The following is a 17,402-nucleotide window of genomic DNA, read 5'->3' as shown; positions in this document are numbered from 1 at the left end:
AAGATAGGTACATAACCCAAATCAGATAAGACAGCAGTCCAACAGGTAACAGTCAATAACCAGGAGAGCTACGCAAAGGGAGAAGAGGCACCTTTATGCCCCCTGGAAAGCTATAATCTAGTAGATTACAGAATGTTCTCATGCAATCACGAGATTTGTGCAGTGACATGCATTTTTGAGCACTAAATATCCGTAATAATGTACCTGTTCCTTTTCATTTCAAAAGGCTTAGGATAAGGCGCTGCACTAAAGTCACAAGGGTACATGAAAACAGGAAGCAGCAGTCATGGCTGTGAAGGGGGCTGTCAGAAAAGATTTCTATCCACAGGCTCACTATGGTTCAGTCCTGACACATGGAAGCCACAAAAACTGATGTGATCTCGGCTTGTATTAACACAGGGATGGCATTCAGAACAAAAGAGGTAAGGGTCTCGCCCAGCTGTGCACAGCTCAGACCAGAGCTAGAATAGGGAATACTTTAGATTTTGGACCTGGACAGGCTTCTCAGAGATCACTACCTTCAGTCACTCATTTCTGCAAAAAGGAACACATCCTTGGTCAGGTAATGACTTCTCTGAGGTCTCCCAATCAGTAAACGTTACAGCTGGCATTGAACTTAGGACTCTGGGGCTTGTTAAATTAAGTAGCTTTGCTGTCCCTACCCCAAACCTCCCAGTTCAGAATCTCTGCAGAGAGTCCCTTCCAAATGGCGGAAGGCCTAACTAGCTTCCCAGGTGATGGTCATCCAGCTATTAAAGAGTTCGTCTTACTACAACATGCTGGAATTTTTAACTTGCCCAGGATAAGGACTAGAATCTGAGAATGACCGTGAACCATTTTCAGCAAGGAGTGGCCAAAAAGATGGAGACGTTCAGCCTGGAAAAGAGAGGATCTGGGAAAAGGCAGAAATGGGAGACACCTTACTCAGGTAGCTTCCTTTCTCTTTGATTTTCTGGCCCACTGACAGCAAACCATCAGAAAGGGTTACAGTAACCCCAGTCAGGGCAGGTCCGGGACTCGGGTCTGCTCTGTGGACAATGAAAGGTCAGGGACCCAGCCAGCCTGGAAAGTGGGGACCCCTGGCTGTGGAGCCTCGAGGCGGACAGGGGAGGGAGTGTTCCCTGCAATTGTGGAAAAGGGGAGTTGAGCCAATCTGCTTTTATATGTTCTCTGCTCCACTTCTACCAGAGCAGCTCTCTTTACATGTAGGATTTTATTTGATGAAAGGTTTCCATGGGAAAAAAAACCTTAACAACGCTAATAATCCTATATTAACAAGAATAACAGCCAACACCGACAGGGTCTGCACTTTATGCAGACACCATGCTAGAAAGCATTTTTATTATATTGACTTTTTTCATTTACCTTAAAAATCCAATCAGATAGGTAATAACAATTCCACTTAAGCTAGCCCATAAGCCAATGGAGAAATTGAGGTACAAGGTGTTCAGTGCCTCAAGAGCAAACAGATTAGCACCAGGCAATTTTATTTCAAAGTTCACACACTTTGGCTACACTCCCAGTCTACCGGCCTGAACATGAGACCCTAAACTGGACTCTCAAAGTACATGCTCCTTTTTGGGTATAAGACAGTGGTATTTTCATCAACTCTTCTGTCAACAGCTCTCAGAAATGCTACATGGAAATTCTCTGACCTTTAACTCCTTCCCAGAGGAAACAGAGAATTTTTCTCTCTAGGAGGTTCTTTTTTAAAAAATGGGAATGTCAAACAGCTGGGCAATAACTCAAGTATGGTTTTTGTTCTTCAGAATTTAGGATGCTGGCAAAATGTAATCTTTTTGCTGTTATTTTTTCTGCCAATCAAAATCAGCCACCAACCAAAGGACTAACTTATTATATTTCTCCAGAGGAATCAACGCAGAAACTGAAAGCTGAATTGGACTATTATTCACTATCTATGATTTTATATGCCCAACGTGTAGGAACAGGAGGGGAAAAAGGCAGTCATTTATCCTGATTCTGCCAAGTATGCAGACACGTGGTATCAGATAGATCAAATAACTCCGGGGCTTCGTGGCCATCACTGATCTACGCCCAGCTCTACCAGACTTCTGAGCCTTTGCACCTGACAGTTTGCCTTCTTAATGGAAAAACAGATTTTTTTTCTTCTGGGGAAAAGAAAAAAAAAAAAAGACATCCATAGAGGCAGGAAATGTCCCTAAAGACTGCTCATCAGCTTTATTCACCCAAATCAGGAAGTGATTTCCTCCAGGTGTCTACTGAGTTCTATACAGCAGGTCTAGCTACAACAAGCTGGGGGTAGAGGCTTCAGGTTTTTTAAGTGGAGCACTCATTTAGATAAATCTAGTAACTCTGCTGTAAAGTTGAGACATTTTTTCGGAACAAGAGAATCGTGATGCGGTAGAAAGAATGGCAAGGCAGTTGTTTTATTCTGCTCTGTGCTACTCAACAGCACCCTTAGAATCACACCAGACAGAATTTAATGAATGCAGTCAAGTCCAACTTCATAGCCTTGACCTAGTCATTTAGTTCAGTTGAACTTCAGCTTATTCATAAGTAGAAATAGAACTAATATCCCTAACTACCATTCACTGAGTGCTAACCAAGTGCCAGGTATTGTACTAAGTGCATGCAATATTGGGTGGGCCCAAAAGTTTCTGGGCCCAGCCAATGAGATGGCTGGATGGCATCACCGACTTGATGGACATGAGTTTGAGTGAACTCCCGGGAGTTGGTGATGGACAGGGAGGCCTGGCGTGCTATGATTCATGGGGTCGCAAAGAGTCGGCCATGACTAAGCGACTGAAGTGAACTGAACTGAATTCATTTAATTAATGATTTCTTTGATTCACACACAAGCATCTTACGAAGCAGGTTTATTGCAGCTCAGAGATTTTAGCAACTTGCTAACATGGCTAGGAAGTGACCGAGCAAGAATCTGAACACTAAAGTTCATGCTCTTAACCCGTGCACTCCACTAAACAGAGATGGTGACCGAAGTTCTCTTCCTTCACTATGAGGAACAAAGGAATAATGATGGGAAAACATTTTGCAAAAATACCTACATACATATTCACTTTTACCCCCCTATTAACATTGGGCTTTCTTGAAGTCAGGGACAGCTGTAACCAGTACTGGTGGAATTACTCTTCACAAGCAGAGCGGGACCAGGGGCACCCAAAAAGCTCTCCCTGACCCAATTTCATAGAGGGAGGAAAAAAACTTCGCTTCCTGGGCCCTGTGCATTCCAAAGCACCCAGGGATGGCAAGAACCATCCCACGGCCCCATCCAGGCTGACTGCAGACCGCTGGCAAGCTCCTTCTGATCTCTCCGAGCCAGGGCCCCGTGCAAGGCAGTCCTTGGCCTGTGTACCTCGTCCATCTCCCCAGGCTCGCTGGAGACAACCCAGTTAATACACAGCTCTCACTGTCTTCCGCGATGACTCAGACACTCCTGGCAACATGTACTCTGTTTCTGTAAGACTCAAAAGGCTCTTCACGTGAATGACGGTGAAAAGGATTCAAGAAGTTTCTTACCCGCGTGCAGAGCTATGATATATAATGTGGAAACCAGGCTCGCTCACGAACTGGCTTGGAGGTTTTAGCACACACTTACACATGCCAAAGCTTATTAAATGTTGTTCCAGGAGATCTTTGTCATCTTGAATAACGAATTCTGGAGGTACAGTAACCAGGGATGTGATCAAGGCTCAAAGTTATTTGGTGATGTTTCTACTTGGAATCCTAAAACAACCACAACATGTAGTATCTGTTCTTCCCATCCCGCCAATGATTCTGACTCTTCTGCTGCTGCTAAGCCACTTCAGTCGTGTCCGACTCTGTGCGAACCCATAGACGGAAGCCCACCAGGCTCCCCCGTCCCTGGGATTCTCCAGGCAAGAACACTGGAGTGGGTTGCCATTTCCTTCTCCAATGTGTGAAAGTGAAGTCGCTCAGTTGTTTCCGACCCTTAGCGACCCCATGGACTTCAGTCTACCAGGCTCCTCCATCCATGGGATTTTCTAGGCAAGAGTACTGGAGTGGCTTGCCATTGCCTTCTCCGTCTGACTCTTCTAGTCCAGGTCATTTCCCAGGTGCTAGAGATAAAGCAAGGGACATAAAATCCATGCCTTTAAGTAAGTCTTACGAGTGAAACAGACAATAAAGTGGAAGTAACAACAAAGGGTGAAGTCACTGTGGCGGGGGAATGTTTTAGAACTCTGGATGGCAGAGTGGGTACTTCACTCAGTCTTGGAGCAAGAGGCAGTCCCGGAAGTCATTCAAAGCATGTTTTGTCACCCTTGCACAGAACTTTAATTTTTTCCCCACATCTTTAAATTTTTTAAACTTATTTTTGGTTGCGCTGGGTCTTCAGTCCTTTGCACAGGTTTTCTCTAGTTGCGGCTAACAGGGGCTACTCTTTGCTGCAGCGCGCGGGCTTCTCATTGTGGTGACTTCTCTTGTGGACCACAGGCCCCAGGCACAGGGGCTTCAGTAGTTGTGGTGCGTAGGCTTAGTTGTTTTGAGGCATGTGGAATCTTCCCAGACCAGGGATCAAACCCATATCCCCTGCACTGGCAGGCGGATTCTCATTCACTGTACCACCAGGGAAGTCCCTGCATGGAGCTTGTAGAACTTAATTCTTTACAAAGTATTAAAAGGAAATAAAGTGTCCAGGCACCCAAACCAAATGATTAAAATTAAAATATATAGATTCTTCACGTGATCAAGGTAAAATCTGGTCAGCCAAATGCACTCGTGATACTAATTACAACCAGGAGTTCCGAGGGCATAGCCATTGCCTCCAGGCATGATGAAAAATGGGACATATAACTCAATCAGAATGTTATTCCTCTCTGCTCACCCAGCACGCACGTACTCCCTTCATTCGGCGCACATACTGAATTTATTTCCACAATGAAGGCTCCTTACAAGTCATTTCCCAGTCTGAGCTGGAAAAAAACAGACATGCAGACACCATGCTCATTCTTCCCAAAATTTGGTTGAGAAACCAAAACGAAGTGGATGGTCTCAAATAATCTCAAACCAACCACTGATCAAGTCCCTCCCAACTGTCAGTCCAGAAGCCACAAGTTCAAGGCAAATGGCTAAACTTCCTCTATCAAGAGACACGTAGCACAACAACAAAGACGTAAATGAGTGAGAGACCCAAATGCAAATTTATACCCCATTTGGGAATTAAAGGAGGAAATGAAGGCAGAATGAAGGAAAAGACAACTAGCATCGGCCCCAAACCAACTAGGACCAACCTTGGCGATGAGTTTTTTTCCCCTGAATTTTCATAACGAGGAGAGCAGTGTCAAGTCTGTTTCACAGAACAACAAATCAGGCTCAGGGGGATCGAGTCACTGTCCTGAAAACACTCAGGCAAATACAAAGTTGAAATTCAAGCCAAGGTCTAACACAGAGCCTATAGCTGGTGGCACCACACTCGCTGTCTCTCTCTCTCTCTTTTAAAAATAGTGTAATTAATTTATTTCTTTTATTTGCTTTGTTGGCTTTTAGTTGCATCAGGTGAGACCTTTCACTGCGGTGCGTGGACTATCAAGTTGTGGTGCGTGGGCTCAGGAGTTCTGTGCAAGGAATTAGTTGCTCTGCTGCCTGTGGTATCTTAGTTCCCTGACCAGGCATCAAACCCACATCCCCCGCATTACAAAGCGATTCTTAACCACTGGACCACCAGGGAAGTCCCCCATCACTCGCCTTTGAAAAATTAATAGAGCTGGGTCCAAAGCTATGGAGTCAAGGGTGGGTATGGGATAAACAGTGGGTAGTAGCCTATTTCTGGGAAGCCACTTTAAGCTCAACATTCAGAAAACTAAGATCATGGCATCTGGTCCCATCACTTCATGGCAAGTAGATGGGGAAACAGTGGAAACAGTGGCTGACTTTATTTTTTGGGGCTCCAAAGTCACTGCAGATGGTGACTGCAGACAGGAAGTTAAAAGACACTTACTCCTTGGAAGGAAAGATATGACCAACCTAGACAGCATATTAAAAAGCAGAGACATTACTTTGTCAACAAAGATCCACTGTCTGTTAGGGTAATGGGAACACCAGAATTTTTGTTAGAATGGGTGACTGTATCTTTAGGGAGATTCCTTAACAAGCTACCTGGGCCAGAGGCTGAAGTCCTGAGGGAATCTGTACATGTTGCAGAAGATAAAAGAAATAATTGCTTGGTTCCATCAAAAAGAGAAAAAGAGGGAAACGAAGTGGGCAGGATAAGCAAGCTAGGGGACACATGACGTCAGCATGTCATTCCCTGTGACATTTCCATAAACTGCCAGAAAAGCTACTAAAAAACTGGAAATGTTCGCTGTGAGGAGGTGTTTCTTGGAAGCCAGCAAGGAAACAGGCTTCAGTGTTGAGGGTGCAGGTAAAATAGAGATAGCTCCCCAGGGAGCAGCTGGGGCGATGCACTCCCCGGGAACTCACAGAAGTCCTCAGGTGGGTTCCAGGAGGTTCCATCAGCTCTCCTGAGAGCAGGAAGTTCTTTGCCAGTATCTGCGCTGCTGAGTGCAGGTCCGGGACAGTTGACCCCTAGTTAGTTACCCCAGCATCGCCTACTTCGGCATCGAGCCACGCAGCTTTTCCTCCTGGTCTTGATTTGCTCTGTTTTACTCGCCCAGCACTCCCACTCAGCTAACCCATGGCTCCCTGTGAGGGTCACAGCTCAGATCACCCTCTTCTCATCTCCCTATCCTTCACAGGCCTTAGCGCTTGGTGCTCACCTCGCCTGGTCCAGACTCACCTCAATCTAAGTACCTATCTCCTCTAGGACAGAGGGCAGCAAACCAGGACCTGATGGCCAAATCTTTTATTTTTTTAAAATTAAAGTATGGTTGATTTACAATTCTCTATTAGTTTCAGGTAAAGCAAAGTGATTCCATTTTATGTATATAATATATATATATTCTTTCTCAAATTCTTTTCCATTATAGATTATTATAAGACACTGAATACAGTTCCCTCTGCTATACAATAGGTCCTTGTTGTTGATGCCTATAACTTTGTAAATAAAGCTTTATTGGAACACAATCATGCTCATTCTTTTACATATTGTCTATGGCTGCTTCCTCACTACAACGACAGAACTGAGTATTTGCAACAGAAATCCCATCCCCCGTAAAGTCCCAAATGTTTACTATCTGGCCATTTAAGATATGGTTTGCTGACCTTGCTCTAGAATGTTAATTCCTCAAGGCCAGGGGCTCTGTTTCACTCATCTTTTTCTCCCCAGTACCGGATACAGGATAAATGTTGCTTGATCAAGTGGTTGAATGCATGCATAAGGATTAGATAAACATCATTAGGTTGTTACTGCAAAGATGCTAATTAGAAATGCTTTAAATAACTGAAGAGAGATACTCTAGCAAACTGTATTTACTAGTTAAGCCAGTTAACAGCAAAACCAGAGGCTTTTATGTTTCAGTGCTTATCGATTTGGTTTTTTCTCCAAAGCATGTTATCCCATTTCTCTTCCTTAGGTCCTGGGTCTAACTGAAAGCTCCATGTGATGCTTCAAGCTGCACTTCTGAACATCAGTATCTATTACTGAAGAATCACAGACATAGCTTTAAATGTTATATGGAAAGAGGATAATTTGCCTTTCAGTTAAACGCTGAAAGTTGTTACATTTTGGTACATATACCAAAAAATGTCAGTTAACTTCCTTATCACTTAATGCTTCATGATTTAGTCATTAAAATAGCTCAATAGGGACTTCCCTGGTGGTCCAGTGGCTAAGACTCTGTGACCCCAATGCAGGGGGCCCAGGTTCGATCCCTGATCAAGGAACTGGATCCCACATGCCACAACTAAAAAGATTCCATATGCTGCAATTAAGACCTGGGTGCTTCAAAATACAGCTAAAATAATACATCATAAAGGCTGAACACAAGAATGTACAAAGAAATACTAGACAAAATAAACCATGTGAAAGGGGTTGCAATTCTAATATCAAGGTAGAATTCAAACTAAAAAGCATTAAAGTTAATATAAATGGCACTTTCTAAAGCTAGTAGCTACTGTTCACATTGAAGATATAATAGTTATGAATATCCATGTACCAAATAACACATTAACTTACTTTATAAAAGAGAAACTACAAGAGTTCCAATGATTAATTTGCAGAAACACTCTACCAATAAAAGGATTTCATACACTATTTTCAGTACAAGGCAAATTTTTATATATATGTATGAATCCTAAATGATATTACAAATTTGGAGTCACGTGGGATCTTATCAGTATATCAGTTGTGAATTTCTAAGGTTATGTATGCTGCTTAATGTGTTGAATTAAGTTTAATTTTTATAGGTACAAAAAAAAAAAGACCCGGTGCAGCAAAATAAATAAATATTTTTAAAAATCCCAGCTCAATAACTTATTTAACATATACTGTATAAAAGGCACTAATCTAAGTAATTGACTTTCATTGTCTAATTTACCCCTCACAATAATCTGAGGCAGTAGATCCTACTACATCCCCATTTTATAGATGAGAGAACTGAGGCTTGGAAAGATTACGTAGCTGGTCCAACATCAAAGGAGAGGTACGTATCTACTGGCTCCAGTGTCTGAGTTGTAAATAATTATTTTATAGTTGAGTCATGAATTCATTCATTTACTCTATGAACAAATATTTATCTAATGTCTCTGGATACCAAGTTATGTGATGGCAATGGACAGAAAAGAGAATGAGTCCGAGTCCCCACCTGCAAATGAAGGACGGACAAGATAACCATAAAGCATGATGACCCCTGAACAATGTAGCAGGAAGTTAGTCTTAAAAACAAAACAAAACGTGGCCACTGATGAAGACAACGGAGAATGCTGTGGGAACACAGAGCAGGGGGTTCACACTCAGCCTAGGAAAGGCTTTCGAGAGGAAACAAGGTCTGAGCTGAAACCTAAAAGGTGAGACAGGCGGGGGCGGGGGAAGAGTGGGAATGAGGAGAGGTGAAAGCAGCACTGACAAAGGCTGCCTGCTTGAGCAACAAAAGCCCCTGCATGAAACCGCTAACTACTCCACGCGGCAAAAGCTTCAAGTGAGACGCAGGCTAGCTCCCTCTAAACAATCAAACACAGGGGAGAAACGGTAATGACGTATTCCGGGTTTCACTTACAAGTCCCCCCTTCTCGACACAAGTCATTTTCTTCTTTATGAAAATCAGGTAACTTGTGATCTCGGACTCCCTCCCACCACAAATTAAGTCCCCGAAGGACTTCACGAAACCCTAATGGCTGGTAGAAAGTCAACACTCAACGCATGCACCAAATGAATGCACTAAACTGACATATCAAAGCTGTGCACCAGCTTAGAGTTAAAATGAATTATTTTTATTTTTTAAGGTAAGAAGTGGATTATTCAGAGACACACATTCCATAGACAGAATGCGGTCGGTCTCGAAAGGCAAGAAAAGCCCTGGGAGAAACACACGTCACAGAAAGTGGGCCATCTCGGAAGGTGAGAGGCCAAAATGAATTATTAACTGGAGGTGGTTAGCTCCCAGGCCTTGGAGATGGAGGAATGTGAAAAAAAACAGTAGGATTTTAACAGCTGGTACCAGAGTTCCTCTTAGAAGCTTTGTTCAGGAAATACATTGGATATGGGCCACCCTGAGTGGGGAAAATGCGGCTCTGGGGTGTGATCTGGAAGGAGACAAGAAAACAGAGATGCACTGCTCAGCACAGGAGAGGAGAAGGCAACTGAACGAGAGTAGGCAGTTAGAGCCTTAAAAACAAAACAAAACACGGTCACTGAAAATTCCCAGTGGCCGGGAAGCCGGAGGACGTTTTAAGAACAGGAACATCCAGTTTTCAGTTTGAAGGTGTTTGTATTGCAACACCATAACCCCTCCGTGGCCCTAAACTTTCAGAGAGAAAATTTAGACCCAAAGCCTTATGTCACTCTTGAAGACAGAATGACTTGGGGGTGGTTCCAGTGCTAAGAGAGGGATACTGAACATAGAATGGGAAGATTCGTGATCTACACGCTCGAGTATGTCAGCAAAACAGGAACTCAGGAGAAACACAACTGACCGACAGTAATGTAACCCCACCCTCATCCCAACAAAACAAAATCAGCAAAACGTAACACTTTCAGAAAGATGCCAGAGGACTCTGGGTCTTCCACCCATGAGTGGGCAAATCAATTTCATCTGAATCTCTGTGGTAGGCTAGTGAATATCTAACAACTCTGGAAGAAGATCAAAAAAGTTCTGATTTACAGTGTGCGCTGGTTTCTGCGGTGTAAATATTCCCATCGTGGCAGCTACCAAACTACTGACATGACAGTCCACAGTCCTGTGAGAGTCCTAACAATTTCTAAGTCGGCTCTCCCATGTGGGTACATCGTGCCCACATAGCTGGTATCCAGGTTAAACAGCAGTTCCCACGGGTGAAGTCCCTGCTTTGGCTTTGATAAGAAAAAGTTTTATCCAGAGCATTATTCGCTTTGGGAGACTAGGCAATACCTACAGGAGGGTAAGGAGGGCCAAGGGTAAGAAAGGCACAGAGGGAGCGGAGCCATCATGTGATCAATGGCTATCTGAGCTGAAAGGCAGTGCTTAGTTGGATGGGGTGATGCCCTTTTTGAAAGAGGAAGAACCTAAGGTCTAGTGCATATGATTGATTACTCCTTAAGGTTACTCGTCAAGTTAGTAACTGACCTTGAACTGGAGCTAGGATTGCCCGCCTCCCTCTCCTCTCTGCTTCAAAGTTGTCTTCTCAGGAAAAGGCAGGCATGAGTTGGGTTTGCAGCGGGGCAGGGGCAAATACGGGCAGATCTGGCTAAGTTTTCACGTTTTACTAGCTTATTATCCTTTGGAGAACTTCTGACTCTCTAGATGAAGAGGGAGAGCTCTGCCAGGGATCTGGGTGAGTTTAAGATATCCAGGAAGCAAAGACCCAACTAGGGTGGCCAGCAGCAAAGCTTGGAGCAGACAGAGTTCTCCAAGAATTTCCAAGGAGGTGGGTGGAAGCAGAGGGTGGCCGGGATCTTCCCAATTGTCAAAGGATCCCTCCTCATTCCCATGCTAAGTGAAAGTGACATTGCTCAGTCGAGTCCGACTGTTTGCGACCCCATGGACTGTAGCCTACCAGGCTCCTCCATCCATGGGATTTTCCAGGCAAGAATACTGGAGTGGGTTGCCATTTCCTTCTCCAGAGGATCTTCCCCACCCAGGAATTGAACCCGGGTCTCCCGCATTGTAGGCAGCTGCTTTACTGTCTGAGCCACCAGGGAAGTGCTCCATTCCCATGCTGATCAGCAGGAAATAGGAAGGGCAGAAAGGGAGGTCCTTTTGTCTTCTTAATATGTCTCCAATCACAAAAATATACAATGTACCCGACAATGTCACCCTCTTATTGAAAAGAAGATCAAATTAGGCATCGTCAATGTTTTTCAAATGATTTCTGACCTGGTTATGTTACAGAAAACAGGGCAGAGTGATTCAAACCTGCTGTCAATACAGAGTAAAGGAGAGAAAAATGCCAGCTATTCCACAGCTGTCCGGGAGAATCCTGGAGGAACTGCTTTCATGACAACTCTGATGAGCAGAAACAAGCCAACTTCCAGAGCAGGAGTTAAACCAAATAAACCTGAAGGATATCTGTTTAGGAGGAGAGTTTTAAAATAGCAGCCAGGAATGCATGGTTTCCCTTGGACAACTCAAATTACATGACTTGTCCCTGTCTTAAATAAAAGTATGCACTCAAAGTGTCTGCTTCATCTAAGTTTCCCTCTGAGATGCCAATAAATTTTCAGCTCATGGAAGCCAGTCTGGAGGCAAACACGCTGGGTGAGCAAACGAACAAAATGATGGTCCTTGCAAAGGCGGGCAGGGCACAGGGAGAAGGAAGAAAGAGCCTGGGTCCCCAGAAGACCACCCTAGGGTTAGGAAGAGACACAGCCACAGGGTCATGTTCCCAAGGGGGAGGATTTCCAGTTAAACTAATGGGATGATGTTCATGAGGATGGGCACTGAAAGTGGACTCTCCAGAAAGGGAACCCTCCTACACTGTTGGTGGGAATGTCAACTGATGCAGTCACTACAGAAAATAGTATAGAGGTTCCTTAGAAAGCTAAAAATACAGCTACCATATGATCCAGCAATTCCATTTCTGGCCAAATATCTGGAAAAGTTCATCTGGAAAACTCTAACTTGAAAACATACATGCGCCCCAGTGTTCACAGCAACACTACTCACTATAACCAAGCCATGGAAGCAGCAACCTAAGTATCTATCAACAGATGAAGGGATAAAGAAGATGTGGTATATAAATATAATAGAATATTACTGGGTCATGAAAAAGAATGAAATATTGTCACTGGCAGCAACATACATGAACCTTGAGAATATCACACTAAGTGAAGTAAGTCATACAGAGAAAGACAAATATTATATCATTTACATGTAGAATCTAAAAAATAATACAAATAAATTAATTATAAAACAGAAACAGACTCACAGAAAACAAACTTATGGTTACCAAAGGCGAAATATTGGGGGAGGGCTAAATCAAGAGTATGGGATTAACAGATACACATTACTATACATAAAATAAACAACAAGGTTCTACTGTAGAGTATAGGGAACTATATTAAATATCTTAATGCAGGAAACGCAGGTTCGATCCCTGGGTTGAGAAGATCCCCTGGAGAAGGAAATGGCAATCCAGTCCAGTATTCTTGACTGGAAAATCCCATGGACAGGGGAGCCTGGTGAACTACAGTCCATGGGGTGCAAAGAGTCTGACACAGCGACTCAACAACAACACACACACGCATATACATACCTACAACTGAATGACTTTGTCATACACCTGAAACTAACACAATACTGTAAATCAACTACACTTCAATTAAAAATAAAATGAACTCTGCAGGACACAGTAATTAATTTAGTAAGTATCTTCTGTGCCAGGTTATAGGAACACAAAAACAGTGACCAATTTGGTGTGGATAAAAAGGCATTCTAAAATACTACATTTAGACACACCTTTTCTGTTTTACTTAACACTTTAGTAGTAGTATAGACACTGAAGTCCACATATGTTTAAGGGGAATATAAAGATCTGCTCCACGCCATGGGCATTTGAAAGCAGAACAGCCTTTTCCAAGAGATACAGAAATGCACGAGCATCACGTTTTCGCAAAGAGGCCAAAATGTCCTAGAATCCAGATATAAACTTTGCTTCTACTTTTTTTATCTCAAAAACATTGGCCCTAGCTCATCTTGCTTGTGACAGTTAACTCATCTTTATTCCTCCTTAAACGTAGACATTTTGCTCAGAAATTAGAATGCAGGCACTAAAGCTCTCTGGTTGAGATCTCACTGAGTAGAAGTTCGCTGATGAAACCCTGCTGCCCATCATCCCACCCATCAGGACTGCCACAGTGGCTGCAGAAGCCATCATGTGTGTCCGCAGACACTGAAGCTCACTGGGATTTAGCTGGCCTGGGACTTCATCACCACCCAGCAAAATTTATACCTGTATTCCAGGACATTCTGGTCTCTTCATCACGTTTCTCAGGTCAGCACATAAAACTATCACTGTACACAATGTGCCTTCACTTTCACTGAAAGCTCATCAGGTCAGCAAAACTCCTTGGGCGGCTCTGCCCCCATACTGGGGTTTCTTAGGCAACAATGTTATAAAAATTGGTTTCTGTCCTGACTGGCCCAAGTATACTACGTCATGAAGAGGATCTGAATACTAATTTCAGTGTGAGTGTGTGCGTGTGTGTGTTTGGGGGAAGGTGAAGGGGGGATTCACCTCACCTCCCAGCAATTCTCTGACACCAGCTGGGTGTCCTACAATTTAACTCAATTCTAACACTATCCACCTGGAGTTAGTGATGGATTCCACAGGTTAAAGGTTCAACCCCACCAGACTGCTTCCCACTCCAAGCCACCTACCAACCTCAAACTTCGGTCACAAGCCTGCATTTCTGACTGGTCGGTTCGATTGAAGGCTCCCGCGACGTCCTCCTTGGATTCGACTAACTGGCTAGAGCAGCACACAGAGCTCAAGAGAAACATTTTCCTTACAAGATCACCGGCTTATTATCACAACAGGATATAACAGCTAGGCAGAAGAGACACCCAGAGCAAGGTGCCAGCAAAAGACCGCGTGCTTCCGTGACCTCCTTTCTCCCCGTATCTCCACTGGGTCACCAGCCTGGAAGCTATCCAAACCCTGTTCTGTTGGGCTTTTATGGTGGCTTCATTACAGAGGCATGATTGATTAAATCCTTGGCCAATGTTGCTTAAAATCAGTCTACAGTCCCCTCCCCTCCCCGGAGGCCAAGGATAGGACTGAAAGTTCCAACCCTTTAATCCAGTGGTTGGCTCCACTGGTCACCAGCCCCCATCCTTAGTCACCTCATTAACATAACAAAAGACACCTTCAACAGTCTCAGAATTTAGGAAATTCCAAGGGTTTTAGGAGCTCTCTGCCAGAAATAGGAATGAAGACCAAATAAATATTTCTTATTATAAATCACAGTCTCATAGTCACCCAGTGTCCAAGGTCAATTTGGAATTGTCCAAGAATTCTTCAAGAATAAGAAGACTGCCCAGAACACTAAACAGATTCAGGAAACCTGGGTTCTGGTCCTATTTCCACTCCTATCTGCTCTTTCAGCAAGGATTTCTTGAACATGAGGCATGTTCCCTGTCTGCACGGAACTTAAGAGTCTAGCACTGATCTGCTGGGTAGAATTAAGGTCACTGCCTGGTTCCATGCAGAAAGCTCTCAACTTCTGTTCCCTTGTCATTCTCTCTCTCCACCCACCCCACCCTCCCCACCTCTGCAAGCTGTTCCCTCTGCCTAAGTGGAGAAGACTCTTGAGAGTCCCTCGGACAGCAAGATCAAACCAGTCAATCCTAAAGGAAACCAGTCCTGAATATTCATTGGAAGGACAGATGCTGAAGCTCCAATACTTTGTCCACCTGATGTGAACAGCCAAGTCACTGGAAAAGACCCTGATACTGGGAAAGACTGAGGGCAGGAGGAGAAGGGGGCAGCAGAGGATGAGATGGTTGGATGGCGTCACTAACTCAATGGACATGAGTTTGAACAGGCTCTGGGAGATGGTAAAGGACAAGGAAGCCTGGTGTGCTGCAGTCCATAGGTTTCAAAGAATTGGACACAGTTTAGTGACTAAACAACAACTGTCTAGAATGCGTTCTCCTATGTAGTTCATTTGCAACTCTTTCAGCATGTGCTATTTTTGGTCACAGCAGCAGCTCCAGTAATTTGCACAGTGTGTGTTATCTGCTTAGTCGCTCAGTTGTGTCTGACTCTTTGCAACCCCATGGACTGTACCCCTCCAGGCTCCTCTGTCCATGGGGATTCTCCAGGCAAGAATACTGGAGTGGGTTGCCATGTCCTCCTCCAGGGGATCTTCTCAACCCAATGATCGAACCCAGGTCTTCTGCATTGCAGGCAGATTCTTTTACCGGCTGAGTCAATTTGCATAGTCCCTGACACAAAAAGGATCTCACTGATCGGTGAATTTAGTCAAAGCTAGCTTATATGACGGAGAAGGCAATGGCAAGCCACTCCAGTACTCTTGCCTAGAAAATCGCATGGACAGAGGAACCTGGTGGGCTGCAGTCCATGGGGTCGCTGCTGGTCGGACACGACTGAGCAACTTCACTTTCACTTTTCACTTTCACACATTGGAGAAGGAAATGGCAACCCACTCCAGTGTTCTTGCCTGGAGAATCACAGGGACGGCGGAGCCTGGTGGGCTGCCGGCTGTGGGGTCGCACAGAGTCGGACACGACTGAAGCGACTTAGCAGCAGCAGCAGCTTATATGAGAACATGGTAGTTAAAGGCAAAATACCAGCTTTGAAATCAAGCAGATCCTAATTCAAATCTTCACTCTGGCCCTTACCAGCTGCATGACAAAGGCAATTTATTCCACCACTCTGAGCCTCTGTCTCCAGTATCTGTGAAATGGATCAGATACTGACACTCCCTGGTAGTGTTGTGAGAGATTGAATGAAGCTATGCATGCAAAGTACCTCAAACACTTGGCAGGCACAGAAGAAAACCTGAAAACCCAGCAGCTGCCCTGACTGTTATCTTCATGACAATTGTTAAGAGGTCCTTTTCTGTTCATAGTCCACCATCTCACCTACACTAAAAGCAGGCCCCGGAGTTATTTATAAGGCAGGCCTTTGTAACAGCTGCTTGCTGACACACAGGTAAGGCTTTCTGACAGCAATGAAGAGGAGGGGGAAGAGGATAACAATTACTTCCTCTCCTGTCTCTGATTGTAGACGCTTTGACAGGCCTGTTTTACAAAAGCCCACACGAGAGGTGGGAGAAGAAAAAGACCAGCACAAGCCTGCTCCTGAAGAAATGGACTTCCCAGGGACACCACAGGCTCCCCTAACCACAGACCACGGAAAGCTGCAGGACATTTCACAACCAGGAATCTCTCCTTGCCCCCAGGGAATCTGTGCACTCGCCCCGAGGGTACGGAAACCTGTTCCTGTGCATTAGATCAAATGACAACTCAAAGTTACCATCGGCTTTTATCTGGATCAAAGGCAAAAAGATAAATATCTCAGCCACAACTTAAAATTCCTACTCGGGCAACCAAAAGCTTTCTACATTGTGGTTCCAGAGAGAAGAGACAGAGCAGGGTGTTCTGTTACCCACCTCAAAGCTCGACTCACTGTCTGGGGCTCTCCTGGAACTGGGGGAGCTTCTGGAGTTGGGTTCCTAGCAGATGGGGGCTCATTCTCTGTCCCAGGGATCAGCCCTTCTGACCTGGATTAAAGTTAAATAGATACAGGGGAAAGAGGACTGGGAAATCTCTTTTGCTTTACCCTGGTGGCAAAGGCAATACCCTTATTTTATTGAGGGCAAACTGAGGCCCAGGAAGGGGAAGGTGCTTAACCACAAACACCACGGAGCAGGATCACAGCTGCGGTCAGAACATCCACCCGAATGTGGACCAGAAAAGCAGTCGTTGTTTAAAAGCCACTTTGAGTGCTTAGTCACTCAGCTGTGTCCAACTCTTTGTGACCCCAAGGGACTGTAGCCCTCCAGGCTCCTCTGTCCATGGGGATTCTCCAGGCGAGAATACTGGAGTGGGTTGCCATGCCCTCGTCCAGGGGATCGTCCCAACCCAGGGATCAACCGCAAATCTCCCACATTACAGGCAGATTCTTTACAGTCTGAGCCACCAGGGAAGTCCATGAACACTGGAGTGGGTAGCCTATCCCCTAGAGAGAGATAACTCATGATCTTTATATTCACCCACTAAAAGTGTATAAGTCGCTGGTTTTTAGTATACTTATGAAGTCGTGCAACTAATCTTGAAACATTTTATTATAGCAAAAAGTAACTCTAAATCTATGAATAGTCA

At 44.5% G+C, this 17,402-nt stretch overlaps 1 protein-coding gene across 7 annotated transcripts in view; it reads right to left on the bottom strand.

Annotated features, from left to right (window-relative positions):
* NAV2 (neuron navigator 2) overlaps window positions 1-17,402 on the bottom strand; it is a 429,204-nt gene that overhangs the window by 192,694 nt on the left and 219,108 nt on the right. The window contains exon 1 of one of the 7 annotated variants that reach the window (XM_055416036.2): window positions 13,936-14,685. The exons of the other annotated variants lie outside the window; for them this stretch is intronic. The gene's annotated coding sequence lies outside the window, so the exon portion shown is untranslated. Of the gene's footprint in view, window positions 1-13,935; window positions 14,686-17,402 lie in introns of those variants that run through there. 7 annotated transcript variants of the gene reach the window in all.

The sequence above is a fragment of the Moschus berezovskii genome, chromosome 25, assembly GCF_049115385.1.
Source record: "Moschus berezovskii isolate FMDL1 chromosome 25, NW_MosBer_1.0, whole genome shotgun sequence".
Lineage (NCBI taxonomy): Eukaryota > Metazoa > Chordata > Mammalia > Artiodactyla > Moschidae > Moschus > Moschus berezovskii.
The sequence above is the reverse complement of the archived record's forward strand: the minus strand, read 5'-3'. Positions and strand labels throughout refer to the sequence as shown.